The sequence below is a fragment of the Empidonax traillii genome, unplaced genomic scaffold (genome assembly GCF_003031625.1).
Source record: "Empidonax traillii isolate 1590-97213 ecotype Southwest subspecies unplaced genomic scaffold, ASM303162v1 scaffold29:size1973556, whole genome shotgun sequence".
Classification (NCBI taxonomy): domain Eukaryota; kingdom Metazoa; phylum Chordata; class Aves; order Passeriformes; family Tyrannidae; genus Empidonax; species Empidonax traillii.
Window position 1 is genome coordinate 396,919 of NW_020955222.1, and position 19,693 is coordinate 416,611.

A 19,693-nucleotide genomic window follows, 5' to 3' on the forward strand; every position below is an offset into this window, starting at 1 on the left:
CTGTGTTACAGATGTGGCTTTTGAGTTACTGTTAGAAGAGCTAGTAGACAATGGTATGAGAAAATTACTCAAGAACTTACTTAGCAAACAGTTATTTTGCAGATTTAAAGTTGCACACTAAAAAAAGCACTTCAGCACTCCGGCAAGGGTATAGAGGGAATTCAGCAGGTCAGTCTCTTAAGCAGCCTTTGTCTCATACCAGCTCTCAGTGCTTCCTTTTCTTCCAGAAACTCAGTTGCGGTTTGGTAGCAAAACCACAGAGATGGCAGTTCGCAAGTCTTGTTAGTAAAATGGGTTTTCATGGGGGTTTGTTTAAAATCTGTTTTATACCACCATACCCACCTCCCTCCAGAAAAACAACCAACCAACCAAAAAAATAACTCATCATGGCTAGGCTTCGAACAAAGATTTGAGAAGGGCTGTACCCACGCTTGCTACAAGCACTCTGATGGCTAAAAAAGCCAATGTGAGATAGACATGTCCGGTTGCAGAAGGCACAGCAGAAAGACTCCCCAGGTGACATCAACAAGATGCGATTCTTTCTGCGTTGTCTTTTCTCCTCGAGAGTGATCCTGTGTGTGTTCTCAAAAGCAGCAGCAGTGTTATAGATGTTGTGCCTCCAGGCCTCCCGATTGGAGGCCAGGGTAGGCCAATGGTGGTGATCAATATGGCCAAGGCTGAGGGATTGTTTCAGGCAGTCCTTGTATCTCCTCTTCGGGGCTCCTCTCTTTCAGCAGCCAGTGGCAAGTTCCCCATAAAGCACGATCTTAGGGAGGTGGTAGTCCTGCATCCTGGAGACGTGCCCTGCCCAGCGCAGCTGTGTTCTCAGCTGCGTGACCTCAACTAAACGAAAGAAAATAAACCCCACCAAACCAAAACCAAAGTATTTTTCTTTTGAACCTAAATTCTCGTGGTGTGTGTTGCCCTCCCGGTTCCCTCTGATCTCTACAAAATCCATCCTCGTCCTGCATCTTATGCATAGCCGGTCTGGTGTGTTCTCTCGGCAGTTCGACCCGGCTCTGCCAGCCTGCGCTGGCGAAGCAGCGAGCAGTGTGGAAGCCGGCGCAGTGGGGCAGCAGTCCTTGCCGAGCCGGGGGTGTCGGTGCGGGGTTGCCGCCTCCGCCCGTGCCCGAACGGCGAGCGCGGCGGGCACAGCTCGGCGTGCCCGGGACGCTGTTCCAGCGCTCCCCACGGGGGGGCGCCGCGGGCGGCGGCGAGCGGCGGGCAGCGCCCCCTGGCGGCGGCGCTGAGGGCGGCTCGGCAGGGCGGCTGTCGGTGCCGCGCAGCGCTTGGCGGTGCTCGGCCCTCCCGCTGTGCCCCGCTTCAGTTTTTATACCAGCAAAACACAGGGTTGTGTGGCTGCAGCCCAGGTGCGGCAGTATTGCTGCTGGAAAATGTTCGGAGTTGTCGGAGGATTCGTGTCTCGGCGAGCCACGTTGTTGCGGAAACACTGCTTGCAGTTTAGGATACAGAACCCTTATTCCTACTGGGAATGGACAGGTTTTAGATCCCTGACGGAAGGGAGGGTATGGTGAAGGGATTCTATTGAGAAGACTGAGAAGTGACTGGGACAAGTTTTAGAAACTCCAAAGTCGAGGGGGTGGAGGAAACCTGCTTTTGTTGGGGATTTTTCCCCCCCACTGTTTTCCCTGCTGTTATCATGCCTTTGGTACAAAACAGTGCAGTCTGATAGCCAAGTGATTTGTGAGCATCCAGAGCAATTACTGAGAGATTGTGTGGTCTGAGGTACAGGATGCTGGACGAAGCGATGAATAAAACTTGGAAGCAAGTGCAGCTGTAGGGTAAGGAGAGCAGGGATGGCCAGAGCGTGAGCACAGGAGTGCGGAGAGGCTGCACGGCTGGCAGTGGCAGTGGCAGTCAGCACCGCAGAGAGTGAGAGCTGGTTCGGTGTGGTTCCCTTGGGGTGTGTGAAATGGTTCAGCGTAGCATCTTCTGCAAACTAGGCGCTTTCGGCACAGTGGAAGTTTTGGGGGTGTGGGTGCCTCAGCCTGGATGATGCAGTAGTAGCGAGAAATCAGTGTTTGTGTCAGGGCAGAGGGATGTAGAATGTAGGAATAGAAAGGCAACATTTCTGCCTGCAGCCCATGTTTCTAGGGTTTTGTGCTATGGGAAGCCAAGAGAGAACAACCTTCTGCAGTGCTGCTGCTCTGCAGGGAGGGTGACAATCCGCAGCAAACTTCACACTTGGCTAAACTGGAGAAAAAAAGGGGGAAGGTGGATGCTAGGGAAGGTCCACAGAGACCTGTTTTGTTTGCAGTAGTCTTGAAAATCTGTACAGCTGTTAGACTCTGTATGGTTTGCCTCAGTTTTTTTGTGTTAGGGTTTTTTTAATTTGATTTTTGTAGAAGCAGACTACTTCTATGCATGTAGATAATGCATGATAGATCTGTTACTCCCTGTAGCATTTTTGTGGAGGATACGCGCATAAAAACTGTTATGCTTTGTACCTGTGATTCAGTTGGAGTCTCCAGCATTCAATAAAAATGTAAACTTCCCTAGTGAACTTGTGGAATAATTGGCATGTGTATGAGGATTTTTTGCAGGCCCTAATGGTTAAATGCAGGTTTAAAACGTCTTCCTTACCATCTTTTTTTCCCTAGCTGAGTGTGCTTGCTGCTGTGTCAATGGTTCTTGTCAGTTACTGGATTCTACAGTATCTTGTAACAGTGGGATTTTGTTGTGTAGTTGCATTTGGAGGAGAGGGGAATCTTTTTTTTCTTGTTGTTGTTTATTTCTTTGTTTTGAAGTAACCATTCTTTTAGCATGCTTACTGTTTTCACAAGTGCTTCATCTCCAGATCATTGTACAGTTTTCCTTGGAGAAGGAACCTTATCCATTTTCTGTTTCTGATTGTGAAGTATTTGTAGAAGAGGGACAACCAAGTTTTCAGGTCACTGAATTTTCAAGGCAGGGTTGTTTCCACATAGCTAATTCACTGAAATAGGTGAAAGATTTTTTGAGGTAACGCGAAGTTGCCTGTGGCATCTTTACTCCTCTGGTTCATGTTCTGGTGTTACTATTATCTTGACAAAGCTATTAGGCACTTTTGGAAAAGACATACCAGGAAGACAGATTTGTCTGGTTTGAAAAGGGAACCAATGTAAATACATTCCTGTTAGACAGTTGTGTCCTTGGTGGGGACAGATTCTGAATTGTCTCACCTTAGGTCTTGTATTGCAGAGATCATGAAGAAAGCTGACAAGTGCCAAGAACTACAGAAAAGAGTGATTCTGAATATATTTGAGAAGAAACAGAGCCTAGAGGAAACTTCAGCATGCAAACAAAAAAATTAGGCTGGCACTGAAATCCAGTGGCTCCAAATGAGAAAGAGACTGATGTTTATTTGGAGAGAAAAAAATAAAAACCAAGAGTTCTTAATTCTTTATTTAAGATTTCATTGTTCAGCAGTTTTCGGACTCAAGGGAATGACAATTAGCAGAAATATCTGGATAGTTCTGAGCTAGAACCTGGAGATCTTGTTGTTTCATTGAAATGCCTATCTAGTTCATGATGTTATGGATACCTGTCATGTGATATTTTTCAGATTCTTTTCTAGGTAAATGTAAAATGAGGGAATGTTAGAATGAGGCTTCATGGGACAGCTGAGCTACCAGGACCAGGTGGCTGTTAAAAGAAGAGTCTTGCTCTGAAGTTTATGATCCCCAGCTTTTTCCTTGCTGTTACATGGGGATAAAGCATGTGTGTGTGGTGGTTGTACCCTCCAGCACTTGTTTACTTTTCTGCCAGTTTAACAAGCTGGTTTATTTTTTTTCACCCTTATGACTCTTTGGTGTGTTTGAATGCTCTCATACAAGAAATCAAATTAGCACCAAGGGCTGATAGTGTGTAAGGGGCAGGAATATGCAGCTGGGAAGGGATACAAAAAAGGGTGTGCCTTTTGACATCAGTGAGTGTTAGTTGTCTAATGACACCCACCTTTTGCTGCATACCTTAGGGCTTAGTATGGACTGAAAAAATGTTCATTCCATGTGCTCTTGTTTTGTACCATGAAGGAAAAGGTCATCAAGCTTTACTTACACTGGAAATGTTCTGTTACAATGCCTATAGATCACTTCATGAGCCAATACAGAGTACTTGTTTGTAGCAGCACTGTAAGTCCTTACCTGCAGCATGGTAATGAAATTTGTGTTGGTATTGTTTTCAAGATTTGAGGAAAGTAGTGCATGATAAGGCTAGTTTTGAAGTTTTTGTAGAAAATAGGACAACTAATACAAAGGAAAGTGATAAGGGGGGTTCTTTTCATACTGTCTTATTGCTAATGAATAATGTACTGAAAAAAGATGCTACTTAATACAAATCTTTTAGTTTCTCTGAAAGAGAATAATAAAGTCTTGAGACTTGTTTTGAAAGATTATAAAATTATCTACTGTGGAGGCCTTAGAGAATTTGTTCAGCTGCTGAGTGACGACTTTATTTACCAATATCCAATTTCCACAAACTCTATTCCTTTGTATTTTCTAGATCTTTTGGGTTGTCCCCACCTGTTTCTTTATCATCTGTTCCTTCTAGCTCTTTTTAATTGTTGATTGTCCCAGAAACAGAGAAAAAATATAATGTTGAAGGAGAAATACTGTTAACTCAGAGAAATTTTGTTGCTGTTGTTAAACTGGTCTGAAGATTTAAGCCCGGAAAACTGATCATTTTTTAAAATGGAGTTATTTTTTTCTCCTCATACAATTCCTGTATTGCTTATGTAAGCTGTATTGCTAGCAAAAGGGAAGCTTTGGGGTTTGTTTCTCTTACAGGTTTGTGATTTTCAGGTCTTGTTCTTTTATACATTGTTGCCTTATTCAGTAATCTCTTCTGTATCCATCTTGGCCCTGTGTTATTCTAATAACCTATGTTTAACTGCTGTAACTCCTAAAACAAAAGCCTTTCCTCATAAGATTATATTAAATATTGAGAAGATTCTCTTAAAATTGTGCTGTTCGTCTTGAGTGAAAGTGGGTCAGTCTTCATGAGGCTTCCATGAATGCTCTTGCACTTCTGGCATTTTCCAGATGTTAAATACTTTTTCCTTGTCCACATGAAAAGCTGGTGCACTGTTAATATTAGACTTAGAAGCCTCTAGTCCAAATCAGAATGTCTACCAAGGCACCATTCCAATGCCAACTTTGTATTACTTGGTTCAGTAAAAAGTTGCTGAGAAATTCTCATAAGCTTTCCTTTCAGTTTGTCTTCCACCTCAAAGAAGACGTGTTGACCTGAACTGGGCTGTTGTGTCTAGGAGACCTATGTGACCAGTTATCAAGGCATGAATTTTGTGTCAAATTTTGTTTGCAGATATTCTCTAACATACTTTTGGGCATCAGTGTATGTGTTTTTCCAGATCATTATTTAGTCTTGGTAGTTTTCATATTAGTGAGTGACAAATGCCTTACTCTAGATAAGAATTATTTAGTAAATTTGGGAACTGAAGGATATTGTGTCATTAATGTGTACTAAATATTCCCTAAATAGTGAAATGAAACTGTACAAGATAGGAGCATATATCTTCTATCTGCAAAACTGCTATTTGAAATATGCTACTAGAAGCAATTTATCATATTTAACTTTTGGAAAATCATGGAAAAGTGTGCTTTATATGATTTTTATATTCAATTATTAAATTTAAACTGAATTTTCAGGGGGACTTTTCTTAGAAGACTATATTGTCTAACTACAGTTGTTTCTTTTTGCTACATGGAGGGGACTGACATTTGTGTTGTGGCTTACTGAGGACTTCAGGCCAGGTAGAATTCATTTGTTTTATTTTCTTTTTGTCCATGTTGGCTCAACTTTAAACTCAGTTATCTCATATTTAACACTGTCTTTTGTTCATGTCTGTTTGGCACATGAGAACATCTCCAAGTCTCTTACAGGCGTCATGTAATTCAGAATCATTCCAGGCTTTTCTGACTAATCTGTTCTGAACTTGACCTGAATAACATTAGAAATTACTTGGTGCACCTTTTCATTTTTTTTTTTCTAGATTCCCACACTGTGCTTGGTACAAGCTTGATATTAAATAACATAACAAATTAGAAAGCTGTTGACATCTTATATTTTCATTTCTAGCAAGTATTGTTTGTTTAAGATTTATCTTCTGAGAGGAGAAGGGATTGCTTCAGAGAAATATGCTTGCCTTCACTAGTCTAACAATTGGTAATCTGTTCCAGTGTGGGTGTGTATGCACACTCTTCTCTGAAATGTTTTCTCAGTCATGAGGTTCCCTATACTAAGTTCCCAGATGGGAAAAGGAAGTGTGGCTTCAGCAGAAACTGATCGTTTTCTGAATGACAATTTGGTGCCTGTCCTTTCTTTCAAGCTCACCGCACTTAGGATAAATTTCCTCTACTGCATTGGTTTGAATAAAAGCTGTCTAAACTGCCACCCAGTAATGGTCATCTACGGACACCATTTCAGTTCTTGAGTTGATGCGGACTTTACAGACCTGTTTGCATGAACACAGACTATTTTTGGATGTAAATAAAAGAAAATATTGTTTTTTACTTCTTAAAATGGAGTAAATAAAAGGTGTTTAAGTCAAACTGCTCTCTCTGTATTAGGACCTGTTTTTGCTTGCTTCACTGACTGAATTACTGCTGGTGTCTTGCATCTTTCTGGGCACTCCCAGTTCACTGAACTCTAGTCAGAGTTGGGCACATCTATTAAAATCATAGGGGCTGCATACATGTGACCAGCAGTGTAAGTTAGTCTGGAGAACCCTTTGCTATTTGTTGTGAGAGGCGAACAGTATATCTTAACTCTTGGATCTGAAGTTCTCTGGAGTAATGGCTGCAAGCAAACCTGAATTTCTTTCATGGAAATCTGGATTCATTTTCTATGGAATTTGGTGAGATGCACCAAACCTGGAACGAGAATCTAATGTTTATAAAAAGTTTTCTGAAGTGGACAACTAGATGAAGTACACTGAAGCCAGTATGTTCCACCTTTTGCTTCTGTCCTCCATTTGCTATGGCCTCTCAGTGGTAGCAGGAGTGGCAACCATATCACTTTTAACACCTGCAGGCCTCCTACCTTCTCTTAATCAACTCCTGTAACTGGCTTCTTGTCTGGAACAGGGAGGAAAAGGGAGAATTACAAAATGGTGTTCCTATTCTTCCTCTGACTCCTTTCTTCTTCCTCTTGCAAAAGTAATTTCTGTTTGTGCATATTTTGAGTCCCTGTGACTGACTAGGTAAGCAGGAAGCTTTTTCTGCTGCTCTATCCCAGAGGAGATCCTAAGGAAAGGTTTGCTTTTCTTGTTGGGCTTGCCATGCACCAGGGTCCTGGAAAAAGGTATTTCTTTTTCCACATTGAAAAGATTGTACCTTTTTGTATTTTCTTTACTTTGTGCTGTTTTTGTTCTTTCTGAACTCCTTAAGGTTAATAACCCAAAATAAACCTACAGCAACTCAGTGAACTCTGTATTAACCCTTTCAGTTACTTCTCTGAATGGAAGTTAACTCCATGTCTGGGATGCTTCAGCATACTGTAGGCTTCTGTCAGCTCTGTGAAATGTTGAACAGCACATGATGACACTTGTGGAACCAAGCATAGAACTACTTACCTCAAGGATGTCTGCTGCTGTCTCTCTGTTTTAGTAAGGCCATGGTTGCTGGTTATCCAGAAAATATATGTTGAATATCCAAATTAATAGAAGTAAATCCAGAAGATTTTATTCTGATTACATTTATTCATAATAAATTTACTGACATCCTTTAAACTACAACACCGTTTGTAGAGTAAAAGAATTTAATTTGTATTTGAGTATTTTCAGTAGTGAAAAATCCACTATAATCTGGGCAAGAAGTTCTAGTGTTTTGCTGCCTTTCCTTTAATGAATGTCTATTGTATTTTTGATCCTCTTCTGTATGTTTTGAGGAAAATTGTCCCTTACTCTTTATCTTATAAGGCAAATTTATGAATTCCTCAAACCCTGAATTATCAGGGTTTTGGGTTTTTTCTGCTCTTTCACTCATTCTAATGACTCTTCCCTTACCTCTTGGATTCTGTTTTTTCTGCAGATTGAACACTCTTTGAGAACATCAGGACAAACAGCAATGCAATGGGATTATTCATGTCAACTGCAGATGCCATTATTTCTTTCTTTTCCGAATTGGTAATTCCCTAATGTCCAAAGCAAACATTAGTCCTTTCAGGCTATGACTGATCCATATAGATGCCTCATGCAAATTTAGTTACCATGCCCAAAAGCATTTTCAGAGGCATTCTTTCCAGGGAAGAAAATGCTATGATCTTTTTAGTTTCCAGATGCAAATATGCACACCCTTGTGTTTCCTGTTAGCCCTGCTGTTCAGTACCTGTGCTCAGAATAGTCAGCATGGCCTGCGATTTGCTTTCTGCAAACCCAGTGTGCATCAGGTCACTTGAAACAGGATTATCCTCTGTAGATTTGTTCAAGTAGTGTCTATCCCATGTTCTATTGCTATGCTAGTGGACACCTAGTAATGTATTAACAGGCTGTGTTATTAATTTTTTATCAGTGTTCTTTTACTATTTCTGATGATCTTGGGCTTCCTTGGGATGAGTGCTCTTAAATATGAGACAGTATGTCTAGGTCTCATGGGATCATACTAGAAATGCATCACTCCGTGAAAGCACCTTGTTTACAGGTTATGTCCAGGAGTCCGTAAATCAAATAAACATATACAGTTTCAAAAGTGCTTTGTTGATATTGGATTGTTCTAATGGATTAAGCAAAATATTCTACAGTGCCAAACTGAGTGTATTGCAGAAGATCAAGAATATTACATAAAGACATACTTTTTTTTACACACGTTTTAAGAACAGTAAATCTATTGTCTGCAGACCTGTTGATTGGTATTCATTGCGTAATTGAATTTAATTGTTCATAACCAAATCTATCATCACCTATTTCAGTATATAAAAATTATTTTTCTTCACTAAATCTACATCAGAGTGAGAGACCTATAATTATTTAGTGCATCCAATTTGTCTTTTGTAAATATTGACATAACGTTTCTCTTCTTGCTGTTCTGTGAACTTTTCCAGTTCCAGTTTTTCAAACCCTAATGACAGTAAACTTTACCAGCCTAGCTGGTACCTCTGCCATCTCTTTCAGCATGCTTGTGTCCAAGTTATCCAGCCTTGCTGATGTAAAAGTGTCCAATTAATCGCTACTGTTTAACATCATCTTGAGTTACTGCTGGAATGGAAACTATTTCATCATCATCATAAGAATGTTGTTTGCTTTTTCTCAGACAAATGTGTGTATTAAACTTCTCCCACTTTTCTTTGTTATTGTCAGGAATGTTACAATTTCTATCTAATAATTTTTTTTTTTTTTTTTTTTTTCCAGCAGAAGAGGACACCTTAAAGACTGTTTGCTTAACAATTCTAGTTACTCTCTTCTCATTCTGTTCTTTTGCAACTTACATAATTTTCTTTCAGTATTAATTCCCAAAAATCATCTTGTATTGAGGGAACAACTGATAGCCTGTTAATGAAGTGAGATGATTTTAATCAGGCTGCCTAAGATTAATTATTATCTTTTGAATAAGAAAAATAAAAGAACCTCAGTAACTTCCAGTGCGAGCATCCTGTTCATAACTACTTCTTTAATACAGGCAGGTTTTATTTCTCAATCTAAATGTAGAAGTAGACCTATGACATTAGATGTCCGTTTGGAACTGAGAAGAGCTTTGCTTTTGAAGGAGCCTATTTCCTTTTACTTGGTGTAAAGAACTGTAAAGAAGTAAGTCATTATTAGGTTTGTGATTCATAAGTGCCTTGGGGTAGGTGCAAAGCTGATCATCTTTTTTCAGATATAAAAAGGGGGAACTACCAAAAGAAGCATCGTCTAGATTTCAAATTCAAAGTTTGACTTTTCTAAAATCAACATTTTAGAAGTGTTTATTTACATGTAGTGTCTTCCTTTATCCTTATGTTGTGGTTTAACCCCAGTCAGCAACAAAGGTCCACGCAGCTGCTTGCTCACTCCCCCACCATTGTGACAGGGAGAGAATCAGAAGGGTAGAAGCTACAAAACTTATGGGTTGAGATAAAGACAGCTTAATCAGGGAACCAAAAGCCATGCATACATGCAAAAAGCAAGAAATTTATTCACTGCTTCCTATGGACAGGCCCCAGGTACTCAGCCATCTCCAGGAGAGCAGGGCCCCACTAAGTGTAACAATTACTTGAGAAGACAAATGCCCTCACTCTAAATGTCCCCCTCCCCCCCTCCTCCTCCTTTCCTCCTGGCTTTACATACTGAGCATGGTGTCATATGGTCTGGAATATCCCTTTGCTCAGTTTGGGTTACCTGTCTTGGCTGTGTCTCCTCCCAGCCTCCCATGCATCCCCAGCTTCCTCACCAGCATGGCAGTACGAGAAGCAGAAGAGGCCTTGGCTCTGTGTAAGCCCTGCGCAGCAATAACAAAATCATTTCTACATTATCAACCTATGTTCAACCTAAATCCAAAACAGAACCTCATACTAGCCACTGTGAACAAAATTAATGCTAGCCCAGCAAAAAACCAGTACACCCTTTTTCACCGGTGACTTCATCTAAAAAAGAGATGTAGCTTATTAGAAGAAGTTAATAATTCCTGTATCTCACATCTGAAAGTTGAATTCCGTGTTTTTCAAATGAACTCTGTTGGTTGAATTTGATAGTCTATCAGCTTGCATCTTAAAACCTGTTTTCAGATCTGTTGAAGAGTGAGAACGATTACTGCGGTCAGCACTTCCTGATGGGAACTGTATGAAAATTTAGTCTCTAGCTTTGCAGTTGATAGAACCATAGAAGGGTTTGGGTTGGAAAAGACCCTAAAGATTATATAGTTCCAACCCCACTGGCATGGGCTGGTACACCTTCCACTAGACCAGGTTACTCAAAGTCCTGTCCAACCTGGCTTTGAACAGTGCCAGGAAAGTTTGTCCCTCATACAGATGGTGGGGTGGTTGAGTTCCCCATGAAGTGAACATCATGTGAACATCATGCTCCTCCTATCTGTCTGTGGAGGACCTCATACACTCATCTTCGTGATCAGGTGGCCTGTAGCAGACCTCCACTATAATGTCTGATAGAATCTGTCATACAAAAACAAAAACCCAAACCACCACAAAACAGCAGCAAATGAAAACTGAGTGTGCAACTTACAATATTGTAATTACAGATTTCACAATTATTCTCACCTTTTTATTCTCACTTCAGTTGTTTTTCACATCTGCTGTCACCATCGAGTCCAAATTACTACATGAGTTAACAGGTAACCTTTTATTACCATATAATCTAGGAGACTCAAGTAACTATGTACTGGAACTATATGACACTGGCCTTGTGACTGAAGTGATTTTGTGGCTATTTGTATCCTGAAAAACAGTGAAGAGGTGAAAAACAGAATTTTGAAGACAAATTCTTCAAACTCCTTCCCAGTTAAACTCATTTTCTTTCACTTAGGAAGTCATTGGCACAGATATGTCCTTTTGCTTATAGTCTACTAAATTCTTCATCATATCAGGATTGTGATTGAAATGATTTGAGCCTGTCAGTAACTTCCTGGCAAATCTTTAAATGTTTTTATTTGCTAGTCCATGGTTTATCTGCAGGCTTTATTTTAAATGGAGGTATGACTTGAATTTATAGCACTTACTAGAAATAAATTTGTAGTGCTAAAATTGGAAAAATTAATTATTGTTTTGCTTGCAACACTGGGTATGTAATTTGTGTAGCTTTGTAATGTCTCTGTGTGTGTGAAAATGCATAACTTCTTAGGATACAAACAGACTTATTAATCTCTGTATTTAGACAAGGACTGAAAAATGGAAGAGGGACTCTGTGTTCAGGGCAGGTACAGATGCACTGTCAGGAAAGCAGAAGAGGGCACTGACAACTACCTGATGACTCTGAGTCCTGCTGCCCCTGGGGAGCAGCTGCAGCTCTCTTCCCTGTGTGTTCCAGTTCTGTGCTCTGTGAGACACCTGATTAGAGAAACATGGCCTTTTGTTTTATATTGTGTAGAATTAAAGAATTACTAGAGGAGTTTACTGGTGCAGTCTTCCCTGGGACTAGTTTTTCAAGGTTCTTTTGGTTCTACTGGGGAGAGGTGTTGTTTTTGAGCTAAAGGAAATTTTTTTGGAGGTGTGTGAAAGGGTTCTGCTGTGGCAGTGAGCAGTAGATGGCAGTGCTGTCCTATTGCAACTTGAAGAGGACTCATCCGAAATTTTAAATCCTGTGAAACATGTGCTTCACTACATGTCTGCTGCTGGAATAGTTAGGATATATTCTGTTCTACCTAAAATTAGGTTTGTTCTCTTAAGACAATTCTCCATGTAGCAATTTGGAGGAGACAGGAGGTTCTGCGTATTTATAAACAGATACTAAGTGCATGTGTATTCTTCAATGATCTGTTTTGTACATGATTCAGACATGAAAGAGCCTAATGCTAATATGATGCCATTTAATCCCATTGCAAATATAATGAGAAGTTAGTGTGATATGTACTCTCTTCCAACTTTTTTACTCAAGGGGAAATACTTGCTTTCTGCAGAAACAACTGTTGGTTTGTGATACACAGTTCATTCCTGTAAATCTCCCACTTCCCCATATTGAAATATCTCTACAGTCTGAAGACTTGATGACTCACAGTGTATCAGTCTTTTGAGTCATAAGCCAGGGCCAATCTCTCTTGGCTTTTCAAGTACCGGAAATCTTTGTGGAGATTTTTTTACTGCTTATCCATGAGTACACTTTGAATGGAAAGACTTCTTGATCACTTTTTTTTTTTCCTAATGAGTAATCTGATTGCAAAAATAAGTTTTTTCTGTCCCCCATCTTTTTCGTTGTTGTTTTTGTTTTGCTGGAATGTTAATCTTTAAGGGGGGAAAGATGTAATGCGTTTAATCTATGTCACTAAAAATAGGTTATTACAATTGGCCCTCTGATGGCATGGTAGCAGAAAGTTTTTTCAGATTATTTAATCTTTCTAACAGTCTGAGCTAGTATCTCTTCTGAAGTTGTTACTGAAAATGATATATAAAGAACTCAGATATTTAAATTTTAAGACAATGGCAAATTTCCATGGAAGTACTGAATTAGAAGATCATGACGACTATAGTGTACTTTTTCTTTATAGTTTTATTTCAGTGGTGCACCACAATATAGCTGTTGTAACTTCAAAAATGTACAGTAATGCAAGTATATATTATATAATATATAATATATAATATATAATATATATATAATATATTATATAATGCAAGTATATATTTCTTCAAGTTAGACTGAGAGTTAAATTAATTGTGTTTGGAAGTTTAGCTTGAGTGATTTTTGTGTGCAGATTTACACAATTTTTGCATGTCCTTTAACTAAGGAGTTTGTTTTTCTACAGTAATTTTATGAAACTTTGTATTAGGGGTGCACTATTTTATGACAGATCATTCACGTTAATATGCTAGTTCTGTTTTTTGAGAATAAGGAAATTGCTAACATTGGGCTATGGGAGTTGAAAATGTAGTTGTTTAATTTCCACTGAGGTGCTCATGGTGACAGAAATAAATTTTGCTGCTTGTAATTTTTCTCATTTACAAAAAAAAAATTATTTAAGGAGCTAGGATTGTGATCTTGCCCAAATGTTTCCTACATGAAATAACACCATAACAGTATAGAATCATAGAATATCCTGAGTTGGAAGGGACGCACAAAGATCATCAAAATCCAGCAATGTTTAGGTTGCTTTCAAAAGATTAGAGAAAAAGTCTTAAATGGTAGGATGTCAGTTTTTAAAGATTGTAGGGGCTTGTATCAAAATGGTGTTTAAACCTGCCTTTGGTTCCTGTCTTGATATGTCTTCAGTATCAGCAAACCAGCTTCATACTATAGTTTTTCCAGAGAGACTGGAGACTATTTGTTGTAAACTTTGACATTATAAAAAGAAAACATATTTAAATAGGAAGTAGTTTCAATGGTGAAAAAGCTGGGAACAATATAATTGTTGGAAGCCTAATATTAGTGGTTATTTCATGGAAAAAAAATGTAGTGGATTTGGTGACAAAGCTAAATGTTTTGTGCAGATTGTTGAATTGGTTACATAATACATAATAATAAAAACTATAAGACCTTTTAAAGGGCAGTAGTTAAAAAAAGGACCCCAGAAACTGTCAGAAGTGAGCTTTACAGGAAAAAAACCCCATAGTAATCTTTGATTTTTTTTTTTTTGAGTGGAGGAAGCTTTGACACTTTAAAGTTTGCAATATACTATATAGTATGTTTTGTACCTTTTTAAGGTGTGTCATGGAAATCCATGTTTTGTTTTTTTGGAAGCAGGAAAAAATTGGCTTTAGTTTTAGTTTCTACATAGCCAGACTTACTCTTAGGTTTGTAATATTTAGAGAAGTTCAATAGGGGGCCCTTGGTGCTTTGATCTAGTGCCATGGTGCAGTTTAATGAGAGAGGGGTTTTCAATATTGTCTGCGATATTGCACATTCTACTAGCTCTGTCTTAAATACAAAAATGCAAGATTTACACCTCAGAAACCTTCTCCTTTTTCTGGGCACTCTTTCTGTTTGAAACAGGTAATTACAAAAACCTCCGGATCAATTTTTGTAAAGGGGCACCCTGATGGGTGCCATGACTGAAGTGTGACATGAGCCTTTTCCAATACAATGGGTGGCCTAACATTCCTCGGGAAGGCCAAGCTCATTAAATATTCTCTTCTTTTTTTCCACCCTCTCCCCCTCTTCATGCACTTAGCTTGAGTTGTGCTAAGTCTGAGGTTTCTTCACTGAGGACTTAGGAAAATTGCATAGAGTTCTCAGATTGAATTTTTTATGTGTATGACTTCATGATGGCATTAGCATGTGCTTTGATCCATGTGTGAATGGCACTGGGTCGGCTCTTATTGCCATATCCAGATGGTGTTACAGGGAACAAACAGTTGTGTTTTAGGATTTCTCAATAGACTGTCTAGACTGGTCTTGCAGCAGACAGATACAGCCACCCATCAAATTAGCGTTTGTCAGATTTATGGTAATGGTTCACCAAAGCCTTCCTGTCATTGACATTAAGATTTACGCCTCCAAAGTTATTTTGTCTTCCACAGCATGTAAAGTCTGATCATGGGTATGTGTGTGATTATCTATATGTAGATATATATTTGCATATATAAATTTTTAAATAAAGGGGAGGAAAGCAACTGAAGAGAAGTAATTGCTATGGTAAGAGGCAGAATTTTTAAAGGGTGGTTTTTTTTTTGTTGTTGTTTGTTTGGTTGGTTTTTGTTTTTTTTTTTAAGAGTGTGATTCCTACTGCTGAATTGATTAGGGAAGCCTTCCCTCACCACTCCATACCCTCCCTTCAAATGATAATACGGATGTTCTGTTCTAGCTAGTGTCTCCCATATGCCCTTTTTAGAAAGAAAAACATGTATGTGGATTACTATGGCTAGATTTTGCACTTTCATGTTACACTGGAGTAATATGAGCTGCTCTCTGTACGCAGTGGGAATAACCTTTTGACAGGCAGTATGTCCATTCTCAGTGGAAATGTTTTTCCAAGTCTGGCCAGGGCTCCTTTGATCATGCCACCTCAAATGTAGGGGTCATAGCTACTATGCAATGTAAGAACCACTGATGGTTGACCAGGGGAGAGATGATTTTGAGGAGAGCATATTTAAAATACGCCAAATATTTTGAGAGATCTTTTTCTTTCTATTTTTTTTTTTTTTTTTTTTTTTTTAGGACATCAGTAACTTGTGTTGCAGTGAGAATGGTAAGCAGGATTGTTGGGGAAATTTTAAATTAAGCTGTACATGCTGGTACATTTGATGGTGGAAGCAAGAGGTGGTGTAAATTTAAAATAGCTGAATTGCAGTGGCAAGCTCTGGGCTTGAACATGCCAGAGCATGTTTTGAAAATGTTTTCCTGTTACAAGGATATTTCAAGAATAGCAGAGGGAGTAATGGGATGATGAAAGGATCCAGATGTTATAGTAAACTGTATATTTTGGGAGTACTACCACTTAATGAAGAAACAATTTTACAAAATGCTTGAATTAATTTGCAAGTCTGTCTGTGTTATGTGCTTTGGAATTTTCTCCCCTGTTTGCTAGGAATAATTATTACTGATCATGAATCAGACCAAGAATTGGATTAAATATGAAGCTATTTTATAGACAGTTTTATCCTCTGCTGTTGCTTCTTTTCTTGCTTGAAGGTGCTTTGTGACATTGGAAGAAATTAAATAAATCTGATAAATATGCAAATAAAAATTAAATATGTAAATACTAATTGACAAGAATCAGCTCCAGGAAATCAGGAGCTCATCCTCCAGTATGCAGTTCACTATTGCTACAGAATATGTGTGTGCTCCCTGTGCACTGTTTTGAGGGCTCACAACCTCTTTGCTGCGCAGCAGCAGTGTAACATTGAATCTTGGAAAAAGCAGCTAGTTTATTCTTTGCAAATCTATGTCAGAGACTGTGATGGTGTAATCTTTTGTTCGTATTTATTGGTAGATTTCTAAGGGTTATGTATTCTAGTCGTGTTTGACTTAAGCTTTCCTCTTAAGTTCTTTACTGAAAAGAATATAAGATATCTAAGAAACAAATCTAACAGCAGAACAGGAATTTTTTTTATGCAGAGAAGACATAGGGCTGTTCCTTTTTCCTATTTTTTTCTTTTCTTTCTTCTTACTTAGAAATATTATCTATGGCTATTTGGTCTAATAGTTTGTCAGACTTTGTCTCCCTATTGTACCTTTTCCCGTCTCAGTGGCAACATATTTTTCACTTTGTGTTGTAAGTAGAATATGAGAAACATTCTTGGTTTTCATTTTCTTTCCTGTGCTCCTCTTTTATCAAAATAAGAATATATTGCATTGAGATATTTTAATTAATCTGTTATTTTTCCATATAAACAATTTTACATAGTAACAATGCAGCATTTAAAACAAATGAGTAAGCATATTAACTTCACTATAGTTTTATTCTGGTTTTAACTGAGTGCTGTGAAACATGTCTGTATGTACACTAAATTTAGGTTTGGTTTTTTTTTTTTTTTTCTTTCCAAGAACATTATGATGTGCTTGGTTACTTTTTACTTCTTGTTCATGGTGCATTAGAAAATCTTGCCCAACCTAGGAGACTTCAGATGCAATATTTTTCTTTGAAGTTTAAGAATTGAGATTTTTCTTTCAGCAGGCTTCTGGTTTTGTTTGGATATGTTGAAAACTTTGGATGAAATATTTCTTCATGCTGTCTTAAGTTTTGTCAATCAGCTTAGAAATTTTACATGGACAGATAAATTTTCAAGAATCATGAGTTCTACAGCAAGCTAATAAGGGTATTTATATAAGCATTGCTCACTTTAATGATTATGGTTTAGCAACTTTGTTGCTCATTGGAAGTGAATTTATCAGAGACGGGCTAAATGGTTCACTTTTTTTTTTTTTTCCTCATGTGTATGTGGGTTTGGTTTCCCCCACCACCCCTACTTTTGGGCAGTCTAAACTGACAAAAAGTAACAGAGGCACTGATAATAAAATATTTGGCCTGGCCAGTTCCTAGCAGGATGGTGTGCTGTGTTGCCTGAGGTTGGTGCATTACAAGCTGTTGTTAGTTCTGAGAGGCAAAGACCCCTGGTGCCACAGCGAGGGACAGTCTGCCCTGAAAGCACGTGGCTGAAGTGGAGGAGGACATCCTAGCAACTGCTGTTAGGGAGTGCCAGGTACTGCCATCATAATGGCCAGAGACCACTGCACAATATTCTAGTATGTCCTTCTAGAAAGAGGTGGATCCCCTGTGTTACCCATCTCAGGAGCTATGTAGGCAGTGAGATTTAGGATTTTTGTCGGCTTTATGCTTAGGGGACTCACTGTCCTTTTATTTTTTTCTTTGGAAGAGTTTTGTGGTTTGTTTTTTTTTTTGGTTTTTTTTTTTTTTTTGGAGAGGTGATGAACTGGGAAAAAAGGCCCTTCTATCTCCACTTTTTGCTGACAGCCTGGAGGGAGAAGTGGGAGCAGGGAGGAAACAAACTATGGCACCTGGTGTGCAATATACACTGGCAGAGGAGTGAGTAAGAGATGAAAAGCAAGTGAGCAGCTAAAAAAAGGGGCCTGATTTTTAAGAATAAATTGAGACCAGCCTGTTCCTGCCAGCCCAAAGGCACTAGCAGTACCTGCAGCTTGCCTGCCTGAGCAGCAGAGCTGGAGCACTCTGCTGTTGGACTCTGGCTGGGCCACCCTTCTGGGGTCCCAAACCTGTTGCCTGTACCCTGGCTGCAGTGCAGCCTCCAGTTCCAGCCTCTCTCTGCCTCTGTTCAGATATCGGGGAGAGTGGAGCTGCTTGAGCTAACCTTGTGTCAGAAGAGAAGTCCTGTAGAGTCTAATTTTGTTATCAATGCACATTGCCCTCACACTCAAATTTACGAGTGTTTTAAATCTCAGCTATCTGGCCTAGCTGGGAATATAAACTAGAACTCAGGTATTAACTCAGTCTGGCAACCTGCCCATCACACAAATGAGAATACTGAATAAATCTGGCAGTCCTTCAGAGCTGTCCCATAGCTCTTCCAGAAGCACAGGCAGATGGTTGATGTTTTATTTCTGTTAATATGGGAGAAGGGGGAGAAGGTTCCCCCTTACTATTGAAACAAAGCAAAAACACCCTGGTCACTGTGATACACTCTAGTAATGTTTTCACTCGTAAAGAAACAGTAACTTCGCAGTTGCTCTTCACCCTGTGACTAAGCTGATGTGGGTGCTTGGGTTTGAGCACCTGGGCGAAAGTGGCAGTGAATCAGCATGACTACACTGGACCAAGCACTTTGTGGAAGTCTCTTCAGATTAATTAGCTGTTCAGGCTTTTTTGAGGGCCCTTCCTAGTAATGGTAGCTTTTTAAGGGCACTGTCAGCTTATGATTTCTATTTGTTGGAAAATGTTGTCACCTAAAACTTGGATAAATTAAATATCTAAGAAGAGCTCTGTAGAATTTCTGTTGCTTTTACAGGAAAACTAATGTTGGAAAGGTTCTTGAAAGGTCTGTAATCTAGCCTTGTCGTAAAAGAAGGGTCAGCTTAAGGTCTGACTAGGTTGCTCAAGGCTTTGTTCAGCTTAGTTCTGACCTTGAAAACCAAGTGGAAAAAACTATCAAAGATAGGACTGCAGAGCCTGTCTGGGCACTGTTGGACTGTTCCCATGGGGAAAAAAAGTGTTTTCTTCTATCCAGTCTGAACTTCTTGGGCTTCAATTTGTCCATTGTTTCTCATCCTCACTCCATTTGCAGCTGCGAGCATCCCTTCAGAAAGTTCCCAGGACACTTATCTGTGGATGTCTCAATTGCTTTAGATTGTCTCGAAGATTATGCCGTGTTTGTGCTGCTGTAGCTTTGTTAGATTTTATAAATGAGATTTCTTTTAGCAGAGGGTACAACTCAAGATTGCACTGTGATTTTTAAGAGTTGGCACATTCACATTTTTAAGAGTATGCCACATGTAGTATAATTACAAAATAAATTTGAACAAATAGAAATTTGTACTTTTGGCAATATTGTCGTCTGAAACATAAGGAAAAAATGTGATGTCTGATGCATTTGCATTAACAAATGCCTATTCTGAAAGCGGGAAATAATTGGCTTTGCAAGTAACAAAGGGGAATTTTTAAATTTTTTTTTTTTTTTTTTACAT

At 39.1% G+C, this 19,693-nt stretch overlaps 1 protein-coding gene across 2 annotated transcripts in view; it reads left to right on the forward strand.

The window, feature by feature from the left end:
* ARL15 (ADP ribosylation factor like GTPase 15) overlaps nt 1-19,693 on the forward strand; it is a 220,290-nt gene that overhangs the window by 39,091 nt on the left and 161,506 nt on the right. The window lies entirely within an intron of this gene.